Below are 14,363 nucleotides of genomic sequence, written 5' to 3'. Positions count from 1 at the left end.
GATAGAGTGCTAGCCTTGAGCCAAAAAATAAAGTGGAGCTCAAGGCTCTGAGGTCAATCCCCAGGATTAATGCACACGCATGTGTACAGCCCCCTCTCCCAATGTATGTTGAGGATCACACACACACACACACACACACACACACACACACACACAAAATGTATGTTGAGGATCATTTCATAGTGGCATAGAGTTCATTCTTAAAGCTTATAATCTATATTTTTATTGCTATATGATGGTCTTTAATTAGTGGATCTTTTATTAATGAGTCCTTTATTATTGAGCATTTGTTTTTTTCAAGTTTTTTTTTACAATAAGCAATAAAATAAACAAAGTTTTATAAAGTGCCATTTCTGCTGGGCACTGGTGGTTCATACCTGTAATCCTTGCTATTCAGAAGGCTGAGATGTGAGGACCTCAATTTGAAGCCGCCTGTACAAAATGTCTGTGAGACTCTTATCTCCAAGTAACCAGCAAAAAAACCAAAAGTGGAAGGGTGGCTCAAATGTTAAAGTGCTAACTGGAACCAAAAAGCTAACTGAAAGTTCAAGGCAGGCCCTGAGTTCAAACCCTAGTACCAGAGCACGTGTACGCACACACACACAGATTTCTCATATGTACTGAAAGATTTGGATTCTCCAGTGTGGACTTACTAGCATTAAGAATGTGTATGCTCATAATCCCTTTTTTTTTTTTTTTTTTTTGTCAGTTGTGAGGCTTGAACTCTGGGCCTGGGCACTGTCCCTTAGCTCTTCAGCTCAAGGTTAGTACTCTACCACTTGAGCCACAGCATCACTTCAGGTTTTCTGAGTGGTTTATTGGAAATAAGAGTCTCACAGACTTTTCCTGTCGGGGCTGGCTTTGAACCGTGATCCTCAGATCTCAGCCTCCTGAGTAGCTAGGATTACAGGCATGAGCCATTGGTGCCCAGCTATGCTCATAATTCTTGTAGGTATTATGAATTGCCCTCCAGGAAGTCTGTATGTCTTACCTTCATATCTGTGTTGTGACTGTCCACACTTCGGCAAGCAAACATTTGTTTATCAAACTTTCTGACCTTTGACAATACAAGTGAAAAAAATAGCTTTTCTTAAATTTTTTTATCTTTTCTTTTTTAGTACTGAGGATCTAACCCAGGCTGTTGGACTTGCTAGGCAAGCACTTTGTACTGAGCTACATCCTAGCCCACAGCTTTTTTTTTTTTTTTTGGTCCAGTCATGGGTCCTGAACTCTGGGCCTGCGCACTGTCCCTCAGCTCTTCAGCTCAAGGCTAGCACTCTACCACTTGAGCCTCAGCTCCACTTCTGGCTTTTTTTTTTTTTTTCTGCTTATGTGGTGCTGAGGAATTGAACCCAGGGCCTTGTGCATGCAAGGCAAGAACTCTACCACTGAGCCACCTTCCCAGCCCCACAGCTTTTCAATATAGTTTTTAATTTGCATTTTTCTCAGAGGGAAAAATATTCTTTTTTTAAAAAAAAAGACAAAAGACCCCAAAATTATGTTGAGGTTATTATCTGATCTTTAACATAGTTCCTAGAGTGTATAGCTAGTCAGCATTGAATTCAGAGATCAGGAACATGGCAGCATGCCCAGAACTAAGATGGAAAGGAAAGCCAGTAGGCCCCATTTCAGGGATATTTACTGTGACAGGGTCCCTGATGATCTGATGATGCCCCCAGAAGGTAACTCCTCCTTTTATATGGATGTGTTTAGAAGCTTCAGATTTCCCAATGTCCACAGAAGTGGCTATAATGACCTAACTTTTTTTGTTATAGTTATCTTTTATGAATCTATCCCATAAAAAAAAACAAGTAGAAAAGATTCTATCATTATAGCTATAACCAAACTACACTGTGACTGTGGAGGGCTGGACTCAAATTATCTGGGTCACCTGGAGGTTATAAAGATTAAATAATATGTTCAATGAGAGGAATATTCTGCCTAGGGAAGAGGCATATTGCTAATTAGCATAATTGTCTGTGGCTTACAGAAACATCTCAGGGCTTTTGTTTTATTTGTGTGTGTGTTTGCAGAAGGGAGAATTGCCCAATAGTGTTCAATGCTGTTTATTCGTAAAATTAATCACATACCTTTTCTTAAAGTCATAGAGCGTGTTAGTTTCCCGTCCACCACAGAGACTTCAAAAGCGTGTAAGAGGTGTTATAATTAGATGGGAAAACAGGAGATTGGAGTTAGGCTTGCTGGGTTTACACCTGCCTTGTCTCACACTAGTTGTGTGACGTTGTGCTGCAAGCCACTTGACCTTTCTGGGCTTTAATTTCCCTACTCTGAATAATTGAGATAATAATCTGACCTATATATACCTGGACCTCATTGTGAAGAAATAATGGCCACTGTACCTGTGAAATGGCTTTACAACTTCAAATGGCTAAACATCTGTTCATTTAGTACTCTTGGTATAGACGTTTCTTCTCCCCATCCCCTTAGAAAAAGCTTACTTAAAATGGTTTTAGCAAACCTAAGCCAGGTAATGAAAAATTATTATTACTATCATTACTTTAAATTTTAGGTCTCTGGTTGGGATTTGTTGATTCGATCATGTTAAAGCTCTCGTGGAACAATATGTTCAGAAATGTTTTGCTCTGGAAATAGACCTTTCAGAAGGAAAAAAAAAATAGGTTGTGGTCCATAAAAGACAGTTTTGGCTAAGAGCAGCGACTTTGTGTTTAGAGGAAAATGGAGGGGGGGTGGTCTCTCCTTTCCATTTTTGATCTGAAGATTAACATCACGAATGCTCCTTTCTTTAAACTTGCAAGGTGCTGGCTAATAAACCCATAAAGAGAACAATCACTTCTGGTTCTTTTCAACTCTCCACTCTGATGATTCGGCTGTCTTCCCACCTCCTAGAGAGCTCAGAGAGAAAATACGTGAGGCCCGACGACAGGCAGGTGGAGGCACAGGATCAATAGAGCCTGGCCTGCCCCCGTCGGCCCTCCCAGCCCCCCTTCCCCCCCTCCCCTCCCCGGGCCACTGGGGAGCTCGGGTCGCCGGCGCGGGGACCTGGTGTGTTCTGGAGCCGCGCGGTTCAGCCAGGTGCGCAGGCAGCACCGGGGAGCTGGGCGTCGCGTGTGGCAACAGGTGCTGCGCGGTCCTGGGCCGATGCCCGGGGCGTGGGGCGGGTCGGCATTTAGCCCGGGAGCGCAAGGAGCTGGGCGATTGGGACGGAGGCGCAGATCCCGCCACGCCGGCCGAGCGCAGCGCAGCGCAGCGCAGCTGCCGTCCCCAGGTACCGCCGGGTGCGTCTTTCAAGTTTCTGGGGGGTCGCAGCCCCCCTCGGACGCCGTCTGGTCTTTGTCTCCCGCGGTGATACCCGGGGGGGGGGGGATCGGTCCTGGAGCAGCCGCCGCCCGAGGCCGGGGTGAGGGGACCCGCGGCCCAGCTTCTCCCTTTCCAAGTTTCCCTGAACTCTCCGCCCTGGCTCCGCCCCTGGGCGGCGGGGAGGCGCGGCGGGCGAGGCTCCCCGAGGCCGGGATCCCGCTGGGCTGCCGCGGCCGCGGGGGTGCAGCCGGGGGTCGGGGCCGAGCCGCGCGTTCCCCGGGGCCCGCATCGCCCCGCCAGCCTCCCGGGGTGGGCTGGGGCCCGCTAGGGTGCCCAGGGCGCCCGGGTCGGGAGAGCGCCTGTCGGTGCCCGTGCACCCCGTTTTCCCGGAGGGCCCGGCGGCGCCGCGGGCGAGCGTCCAGTGGATTCCTGCGCCTCGCCTGGAGAGGGGGGCCCCGGGGAGGACGCGGTGAGTGCCGTGGATGGCGGGGCGAGCTTGCGGGGCGCAGGGGAGGGACGGTGTGTCGGGGTCCGGATGCTGGAGTTGGTGGGGAAGGCAGCGCGGGCACGTGGGGTTGGCGCGGCCGCTGCGTTAGGCACGGGTGCGGGGCTGTCACCTTGAAAGTGACCGCTGGCCTTCCGGTGACAGACACGCCAAACGGCCCGCACGGGGCCCACCGAGCCCCGCACCCTGCCGGGCCGGGCCTGCCGGCCGCCTCGGCCCGCGCCCAGGTCGGGTGGCTGCAGCTCCTTCGCAGCCTCAGTGAGCAGCGCTGCAACGGGGTGGAAGGGCTTCCCTGTCCCCGGAGGTCCGCTCGCTGTGCCCCTCTGCTTCCCGCGGCTCGCGGGTACTTTTCCGAGCTTTCCAGAAAAATCTACTCCTAAGGTCACCTTACTGACTGCTGGGTCGTGATCAGTGCCCCCCGGTGTTTACTTTAGATAAGTCTTTTGGCCCAGTTGGAGGACTTTTCTGCTGGGTTATTTTGTTTGTTGACTTGTAATTATTTACTTGAGAATAAAAGGTTAATCTCCCCCCCCCACCCCAGGCTGCTTAGTTGTAGATAATCGTGCCATTACTATTTTAAGTTGTCTCAGTTCTGAGGAAATCCAGTGTGTTTTGTTTGTTTTGAATAAAATAAGTTTTAAGCAGAACAGCCGGGAAGAAAGCTTTCATGTTTGGCCAGGTAATTGGAATTCAACCATCCTAGGAAAGAAATCTTTGCGCTGGGGGTGGCAGGTGAGGGGCCGGGGGGGGGGGGGAGGGGAAGGGGAAAGGGAGGGAGGGGTGTGGCTTCCTTGAGAGGAGGAACGGAGGAGGGAGGGGAAATTAAAAATTAAAAAATGAAGCCAGAGTCCTTGCTCCCTGATCCGGTGACCTCTTTGAGGAGTCTGAATACACCCAGATAACAGTGCAAGGGTAACTTTTATAGCAATTACATAACCCCAACTGCAGTTCTGTGGAGGGCCCATTTCCAAGGATGGTAAATACAGGAAATGCAGCACCATTTAAAAATACTTGGACAGTGCTTTGCAGTACAGAAAGTGCCTCTTTGACATTTTTTATATTGCCTAAGGAAAGTTATACACCATCTCCCCCCAAAGAACTATTTGCTTATTGAAAAACAAAAACAAGTAAACAAAAATATCGGGAGTCGACTTTAGTTTAAAATGAGTTATTTTAGTAATTGGCACCAATTTTTCCTACTTCTTTCTGGCTAACATGTTCCCCCTTTTTCTTGTGCTGTGAGTCTAGCCCAAGACCAAACACCTGGTCTACCATTGAATTAGCCCCACCACTTCCCCTTCTTCATGTTCTTTTTTTTTTTTTTTTTTTTTTGGGTCCGGTCGTTGGGCCTGAACTCTGGGCCTGAAGAGCTGTCCCTCTTCAGCTCAAGGCTAGCGCGCTACCACTTGAGCCACAGCGCCACTTCCGGCTTTTTTCTTTTTGCTTATGTGATGCTGAGGAATCGAACCCAGGGCTTCATGCATGCAAGGCAAGCGTTCTACCACTGAGCCAACTTCCCAGCCCTTCATGCTCTTTTAAACTAGGTTTACCATTCGTGCTACTAATATCAATGGATTAGATTCAAATTCGGTTTTATGTTCTGTGGTTAGAAAATGGAAAAAATAATAAACTATAATCCTAAATGATGTCATTTAAACACACACACACATATATATATATATATATATATATATATATATATATATATATATATATATATATATATATATATAATTACATGATAGTGATCTCACTAAAGCAGCACTATGTAGAAGGCCCTAGCAGTGGTAACTTCTTCAGCCTATAAAACTAAAACGTACCAAGCCAGCTGGGCACTGGTGGCTCACGGCTGTAATCCTAGGTACTCAGGGGACTGAGATATGAGGATCAAAATTCAAAGCTAATCTGGGCTGGTAAGTGTTAGACTCTTATCTCCAGTTGATGACTAGGCTTTAAGTGGAGCTGTAGCTCTAGCGGTAGAGCACTAGCCTTGGGCAAAAAAGCTCAGGGACAGTGCCTAGACCCTGAGTTTAAGACCTAGGATTGTCACAAAACTGGGTTAATATGGAGATAAGAGTGTTGTCTGAGGTCTGTGACCTTTAATTAAAGGTCAATAATTCAAGGTGAATTTTTGGAGTGTTTTGTAGGATTAATGAAATTCTGGAATTTCTTGGAAATGAAACTTAAGCATTAAAGAAGCACACTACGGGGCTGGGAAGGTGGCTCAGTGGTAGAGCGCTTGCCTTGCATGCATGAGGCCCTGGGTTGGGTTCCTCAGCACCACATAAGCAAAAAGAAAAAAGCTGGAAGTGGCGCTGTGGCTCAAGTGGTAGAGCGCTAGCCTTGAGCTGAAGAGCTGAGGGGCACTGCCCAGGCCCAGAGTTCAGGCCCCACGAACAGACCAAAAAAAAAAAAAAAAACCACACCACTTAAATAGTTTCTTCTATTAAACATATTTGTTATGATTTTAAAAGTAATGTACACTTGATACTAAAATTGTGGTATATTCAGAAAAATAAGAGTCAATCCTATTCCAAAATTAGCTAAAATCTTTTTCTTTCTTTCCTTCTTTCCCTCCCTCCCTTTCACTCTCTTTCTTTCTCTTTCCCTCTCCTTCCTTTCTTTCCTTCCTTCCTTCTTTCTTTTTCTTTTTCTTTTTTTTTTTTTGTCAGTCGTGGGCCTGAACCACTAGAAACTGGAAGTGGTTCTGTGCTGGCCTTGAGCTGAAGAGTCCAGGGACAGTGCCCAAGCCCAGAGTTCAAGCCCCACCACTGACCAAAAAAAAAAAAAAAAGTTTTCAGTGACAATAAATCTTCAAAAATCTGGTCTAAAATCATTTGGGACATGAGGACACACAAGTATCTCATCAGCTGCTTACAGTCATCTACCTGTATTGGTAATTTTGTATGATACACAAATGATATTATAAATATCCAAATGGTGCTTGACCATTAAAGGTGTCCTCACCCCTCAGACATGACATTCTATAGATCTGTAAATTTAATAATTATATTTCATCTGATCTTTTTATTTCAGATTACTACTACTAAATATACTATTGAACCAGTGAAAAACTTAGTGTGCAGGGTGTATTTCCTTAGGAACATAGTAGATGGCTCAAAGTTTTACTGAGACTTATAGTGACCATTTGCTTTCTTAAAGTTTAACCAAAGTATGCCTACCAGTATTCTGAGAGTGTGTTCTATGTTGTTATATTCTTGTTAACATGGATGATTGTTTTTAAGAGGAAGTATTTCTGCCAGTTTTAGAGTGGAACAATGCTATTTCAATATTTAAACTTTGATTTCTCTGATTATAAGTGATGTTGGACACAAAAAACAAAAGTCCATTTTTAAAATTATTTATTTATTTATTTTTTAATTTATTGTAAAGATACTATACAGAGGGTTACAGTTACATGAGTGAGGTAATGAGTACACTTCCTCTTGAACATTGTTACCCCCTCCATTGTTTTCCTCCTACCACCCCCTCCCTCCCTCCCTTCCCCGAGGTTCTTTTTTTTTTTGATTGTGATTAAGTGATTACATAATTTTAAAAGTCCATTTTTGTTTGGCATTATTTTTTTTTAAGATTGCCAGATTTTTCTTTTGGGATATTAGCATGTTTCTAGTATTCATAAAAACTGTTTATAGCTGGGTGCTGGTGGGTCATAGCTGTAATCCTAGCTATTTAAGAGGCGGAGATTATTGAGATCCAGGTCTGATACTGCCCAGATGGGGAAAACAAAAACCAAAACCAAAACCAAAAAATCACCTCTTGCTGAAAAAGCTGACAAGAGATGTAAGCCTGTGTATACTGCTACCTGGCAGCCAAATAGAGGTAGATTTCACCCAGGCATATGCTGAGAAGGGAGACCCTATCTTAACAATGAGCAAAAATCAAGGCTAGAGGCTTGCCTCCAGTGGGAACAGCAACCCGATTAGAGGCCCTGAGTTCAAATCCTAGTACCCTTAAAAAATAATCTCATCTGGAGGCTGGTGGCTCATGCCTGTAATCCTAGCTACTTAGGAGGCTGAGATCTGAGGACCATGATTTGAAGGAGGCAGGAGACTCCTTGAGACTCATTTTGTTTTTTGGTCTGTTGTGGGGCCTGAACTTGGGGCTGGACTCTGTCCCTCAGCTCTTCAGCTCAAGGCTAGTGCAAGGCTAGTGCTCTACCATTTGAGCCATGGTGCCACTTCCGGCTTTTTCTGCTTATATGGTGCTGAGGAATCGAACCCAAGGCCTCATGCACTCTACCACTGAGCCACCTTCCCAGCCTCCATAAGAGCCTTATCTCCAATGAACTACTCAAAAAAGCTGGAAGTGGTGCTGTGGGTCAAGTGGTAGAGTGCTTTCATTGAGCAAAAGAAGCTCAGGGACAATGCAAGCTCCAGGAACCCTCCGCCCCCCCCCCCAAAAAAAAGGCCTTTTATTGATTTTTAGTAGGCATTTTTCATTCATATTGGAGATATTTTACCCGTTTTTCCTTGCCCTATTAATAGTAGTGTTGACTTACAAACATTTAATACTTCTATGCTCTTGAATGTGTTGAATTTTTCTCAAAAATAAAAAAAAACTTCAGTCATGATTTAAAAACTATGTGACTGTAGTAGAAGACTTTAAAAAAGAGTTCATTCCCAAATTCTGAATTAGATTATAATTATTATGATTAGTGTGCTGGTCCTGGAGCTTGAACTCAGAGCCTTGATGCTCTCCTTGAGTTCTTTTTCCTCAGAGCTGCTGCTCTACCACTTGAGCCACAGTTGTACTTCTGTGTTTTTTGATGGTTAATGGGAGATAAAACTCTCACAGATTTTCCTTTCAAAGCTGGTTTTGAATGTGATCCTCAGATCTCAGCCTCCTGAGTAACTAGGTTTATAGCTATGAGGCACTGGCTGAATTAGATACTTTCCAAATCCATTACAAGCTGTGTATTCTAGAGTAGACTGCTACATGCCTTTCCATGTGTTGAGGAATTGCTATGTGTGGTGTGCACTATTAGGAAAAATATTCTTTGAAATCAAAGCATAAAGTTTTGGAGAGAGGCTCACTTGGTGTTATTTTGGGCTGGAAGACTCTTGACACTATAGGTTACCCATGGTTAGATGTTTTTCCCTCCCTGGAAGCCCTGAACTTAATGCAAAAAGTGAATGTGTTATATATAGACTGTGATATTGCTAAACTTTTTTTTTTTTTTTTTTTTTTGGGTCTGGTCATGGGGCCTGAACTCTGGGCCTGGGCGCTATCCCTCAGCTCTTCAGCTCAAGGCTAGTGCTCTACCTCTTGAGCCACAGTGCCACTTCCGGCTTTTTTCCTTTTGCTTATGTGGTGCTGAGGAATCGAACCCAGGGACTCAGGCATGCAAGGCAAGCGCTCTACCACTGAGCCACTTTCCCAGCCCGATATTGCTAATCTTGATATACCTACCCTCCACCAACTGTAAAACTGAGAATTTGATAGGTTGCATTGAAATCCTACTCATTTCCCTGCCTTGCTGTTACCTTTGGCCAGTGACCCCACTAACGTATTTTGCACACCATTGGAGAGTCCACATAAAACTCTGCTTTCTGGTGCTCCAGGAGAAAGAAGCCTTTCAACTTGGGGGCTGTACTATTTAAGATGGCTGTAATAGCCCAGTGTGCTTTTGAATATGTTGTACTTGTTCTGAACCATTCGAGGAACCTACGGTTAAAAATTCAGATTCTGTCTTTGCAGAAAGTTTTAGCTGACATCATTAGAATATCCAAAGAGGTAAAACTGTGATTGCAAAAAGTCCAAGTCACCACAAATCAAATACTTGTATTTGTAGGAGTGTAAATGCTTTGGAAGGAGACAAAGTCCTCATCCTTAGTCCATCACATTTTTTCAAAGCCGTAGTTAATGTGCCACCAGGTTTGGTTAAAAAGTGATAATCTAGAGAATTCTGTAGATTGCAGGTAGTATGCACCCATGCTGTGTGGACTAATAAGAGAACAGGTCTTGTAAGATTTGGTCTCTGAGCTGGAGGCTGGTGGCTCATGCCTGCAGTCCTAGCTACTCCTGAGGTTGTGATCTGAGTATCATGTTTCAAAGCTAGCCTGGGCAGGAAAGTCCACCAGACTCATCGTCAATTAACTGCCCCAGAACTGGAAGTAGAGCTGACACTCAAAAGTGATTGTGCGCTAGCCTTGAGCAAAAAGGTTAAGGACAGTGCCCAGGAAAAAAAGAAACCAAAAAGTTTTAGCCTCTAAGTGATTTGGACCCATGACAAAATGTAACAAAAAAGTGATAGTCCAGATGACTATTAGCAAGCATTCTGGCTACTTGGAGAATATCTTGATTGTTTTCCCTTATTGAGGTAAATTTTTTTTTTTTTTTTGTCCAGTCGTGGGGCCTGAACTCTGAGCCTGAGCGCTGTCCCTCAGCTCTTCAGCTCAAGGCTAGCACTCTACCCCTTGAGCCACAGCGCCACTTCCGGCTTTTTTCTTTTTGCTATGTGGTACTGAGGAATCGAACCCAGGGCCTCAGGCATGCAAGGCAAGCGCTCTACCACTGAGCCACCTTCCCAAACCCCGGTAAATTTCTTTTTTTGTGCTGGTACTGGGACTTGAAATCGGGACTTTGAACTCTTCATTTGACTTTTTTCTGCAAGTCTGGCCCTCTATCACTTGAGCCACATTCACTTCTAGCTACTTGCCAGTGAGTTGGAGATAAGAATTTCATGGCCCTTTCTGCTCAGGCTGGCTTCAAACCATGATCATAAGATGTCAGCCTCTGAGTGGCTAAGATTACAGGCATGAACCACAAGCTGCTGACCTCAAGTAAACAGCTGAAAACATGTATGTAGCAACAAACTGCTGTCTTATTAAGAACAAAACAAAGTTTGACAGCCCAAGACTTGGATACAAATCTATTTATCCAACTGTTCATTTTCAATGTTATTTTTTCAGATTCTTTAAAAAATATTATACTTTCATACTGAATCACTGATAGGATTTTTTTCCCCCGCTGGATGTCCAGTAGTTTAAGGTATTTTTCTTCTAAGTTTAGGATTTGTCCAATGCTATTCACAGACTAAACTGTTTGCTGAAGGGGACAAAAAGCCTTCCTGACTTTTCAAACCTGAGCTATTTTTCTCTACTGTGGAAACTTGAGTACACCTGGATTTTTTTTTTTCTCCTCTCACTTAAAGGAATATGTCTTTTTAAGTGTGTCTGCTATAAAGTCCCTTTATTTCCCTCTACTCCAGAAGCAAGCCATAGGATGACTGAGTGAGTCTGAGCTGTGAGGACGAGGTTGTATCCAGGACATTTACTTGGGGGCACTTACACAAGGTTCCAGCCTTTCTCTGGAGGCAAATGGGCCAAGAAGGCAGTGACCACTTCGCTGGCAGGTGCTTGTATAGTGGTGACTCTGGCTTCTAGAGGAAGTAAGCACTAGTGATGGAGGATGAGTGAGCCCACCCTGCATGGGAAGAGGGATGAAGTGGGACGCTGAGACCTCAGCCAGCCTGAAATGTTTTTGAAAAGATTGCTTTGACTAGAGGTCTCCACACTTGTCTCAGGACGCTTTGGAATAAACAGGAGTGGAATTCTGCTTGTGACTTCTTTTTCTTTTTCTTTTTTCTTCGGTCCTGGGGCTTGAACTCTGGGCCTGGGCTCTGTCCCTGAGCTCTTCAGCTCAAGGCTAGCACTCTACCACTTGAGCCACAGCTCCACTTCTGGCTTTTTCCATTTATGGGGTACTGAGAAATAGAACCCAGGGCTTCATGCATGCTAGGCAAGACTCTACCACTAAGCCATATTCCCATCCCAATAGTTAATTTTAAAAATGAACTTCAGTGCTTTTGAAATGAGGAGTAACTGCCCTTTCACATGGGCAGTTTTCCATGGTGGTACTAATATATGACTTGCTCACTTGGCCCAAGATGAAGAAAAAATATTTTTCCATTTGGAGTAGGGCACTGTTAATGTAGATAAATACAATCAACTATAAGGTTAGCTCAACAATGGAGGGTAAATAAGAAAGAATGGTTGCTCCATTTACTAGCTTTCAAACACTTTGAAAGTATACATTTATGTATTTTCTTTTGCTCCTGGGCTTGCTCCTTCTGCTTCCAATTGGGCCTCATTCTTTTGGCTTTCTTGTTCATGCCTGGCACTTGAGCCATGCCTCTGGGCTGGAATTTTGCTGGTGAACTGGAGGACTGATGATCTTCCAAGTCTTAAGCTGGCTCAGTAGTTGGGATTACAAGTGTGGGCATGAGCCACTGATGCCTGGCACATAAATCTTTGATTTACAGAGTAGCTTAATGTGTTCATTAAAGCTAATAATTTTTCCTCAGACTATTGTTTGAGCTCCATATTGAAGAGTAATAAATATGTATTTACTTAACGATAAAAATGCATTTCAGTCTCGCTTACACTACCATACAGCTAAATTGAGAATGTTCATGTATACATATTAAAAGAAAGAAAAGCACATTTTGCCTCCATTGTAACTTAGAAATTTTATTTAATTTGGAAGTTCAATGAGAAGTACAAGTTGTCATGTCCAAAATGAGCTTTACAACGTCGGTGTGTGTGGGGGGGAGGGGGGGGGAAGGAGAAGGATTGGGATTGGGGGGGAGGGGGGGAGGCTGGGTAGGGATGTGAAGGGTAAACAAAGGAGGAGGCTGCAATGCTTGGTAAGAAATGTATGCATTATCCTGCCCATGTAATTGTAACTCCTCTGTACAGTATGTTCACAAATAAAATAAAATTAAATTAAAAAAAAAGATTTAAAGTCACTTGAAGTTTCTCTCCCAATGTTCTCATTGCTTGAGTAGATTTTTACTAGAATCTTCCTGAGCAGTAAATGATGAAGTGTGTGGCCATAAGTTTCTTAAAGTAGCTAGAAAGGGTCAAAGAGGTTGCAATGGAAATGACTTCCTGATGGCATAGTTGTGCTGAGGTTGTGTACCAAGTTCATGCTGAGTGGTAGGACAGGCCTGGGGAGCCTCTCACAGAGCCAGCACAGCCAAAAGGAAGAGAAGGATAGGAACAAGGAAGTTTTCAAGGTCTCACCAAGGGTTTCTAAACTATTATATTACTCTCCCCTCAGTCTTTTAAATGTAGATACTTGGATATTGAAAGTAAATTGTAACTTTGATACAGAAGAAAAGAAACTTAGTCTCTAAGTTTTCAGGTCAGCCAGTTAAAATTACTAAACCCATTTGGTGATTTTGTGTCTCTTGTGGACATTCAGAAAGGAGTCCTTCTGGTCTATGTCCATACTGAACAGAAAAAATAGGAAGAAGAGGTGAACATATACTTTAAAAAAATAAAAGAATGAAATGACAGCTTTATTATCAAAGTAGTCTTCAAGATAAAATATTACTAGAGATAAAGGCCATTTCATAATGAAAAGAATATTAGTTTTTTAAGGAAGACATAGCAATCATTACATTAAAGTAAGTAACTTATGTAGGGTGCTGGTGGCTCACACCTGAAATCCTAGCTATTCAGGAGATTGAGAGCTGAGGATCATGGTTCAAAGCCAGCTGAGGCTGATAAATCCAAAAGACTCTGCAATTAACAAAAAGCCAGAACTGTGGCTTAAGTGGCAGAGCCTTGAGCGAAAAAGCCAAGTGAGGACACATGGCCTTAAGTTAAAGCCATTGTCATGGATACACAGACATCCCTGCCTCAAACAAACATAAGGAATTTAGGCTACTTGTAGATACCAATGACAACTTTGAAATCTGAATCAACACTGGAACATATTTAAAGTGGGCTTCATTGGCTCATGCCTGTAATTTGAGCTACTCATAAGGCTGAGATATGAAGATCCAGGTTTGAAGCTAGTGCATTCAAAAAGTTTGTGAGCCTCTTATCTCCAAGTAAGTACCAAAAAAGCCTGAAGTGGAGCTATGGCTCAAATGGTAGAATGCTAGCCTTAAGCAAAAAAAGTACAGACACACCTATGTCCTGAGTTCAAGCCTCTGGACCTGCAAAAAGAAGAAGGAAAAAAAGGGAATGAAAAGGAAATCCCTTTTAAAGCCTTAAAATTAAAAAGTTTCAGAAGGATTATTGGCTCTTACTCATTACTTTTTCAGTAAATTGATAGAACAGGTAGATAGATTAGTGATGTATATATCTTAATGACACTGTCAGCTATATTAATTGATGTGCAGAGAATACTTTATTCAGCAAGTATATATATATGCTTTTTTAGTTGTATATATTATTTGTATAGAAAAGTTCATTGTGATCATTCTATACATGCATATAAATATAGCTGATGTAAATAAGCATATAAATGTTTGTCTTAGGATTTATTAAATCTTGACTGTTGTTGGCCTGTCCTCTATACTTTTTTTTTTTTCTTCTGGTCCTACAGCTTAATCTCTGGGCCTGTGTACTGTCCCTGAGCTTTTTGTGCTCAAGGCTAGTATTCTTCCACTGGTGCCACAGCTCCCTTCAGCTTATTTGGCACTTAATTGGAGGTAAAGAGTCTCTATAGGCTTTTCTGTCCAGGCTAGCTTTGAAACCTAGTAATGGTTAACTCAGGTGTTATTTGCACATACACAAATACTGAAGGAAAAGTCCACATGCCT

At 43.3% G+C, this 14,363-nt stretch overlaps 1 protein-coding gene across 3 annotated transcripts in view; it reads left to right on the top strand.

Annotated features, from left to right (window-relative positions):
• Positions 1-3,173: 3,173 nt before the first annotated feature.
• Positions 3,174-14,363, top strand: part of Mtus1 (microtubule associated scaffold protein 1) — a 164,288-nt gene continuing 153,098 nt past the window's right edge. For 2 of the 3 annotated variants that reach the window (XM_070016323.1, XM_070016321.1), the window contains exon 1: positions 3,490-3,748. The gene's annotated coding sequence lies outside the window, so the exon portion shown is untranslated. Of the gene's footprint in view, positions 3,248-3,489; positions 3,749-14,363 lie in introns of those variants that run through there. The other variant, XM_070016322.1, reaches the window with a different exon arrangement.

This window comes from Dipodomys merriami, unplaced genomic scaffold, assembly GCF_024711535.1.
Source record: "Dipodomys merriami isolate MVZ:Mamm:240054 unplaced genomic scaffold, mDipMer1.0.p SCAF_12, whole genome shotgun sequence".
Classification (NCBI taxonomy): Eukaryota; Metazoa; Chordata; class Mammalia; order Rodentia; family Heteromyidae; genus Dipodomys; species Dipodomys merriami.
This window is presented reverse-complemented; position numbering and strand designations above follow the sequence as displayed.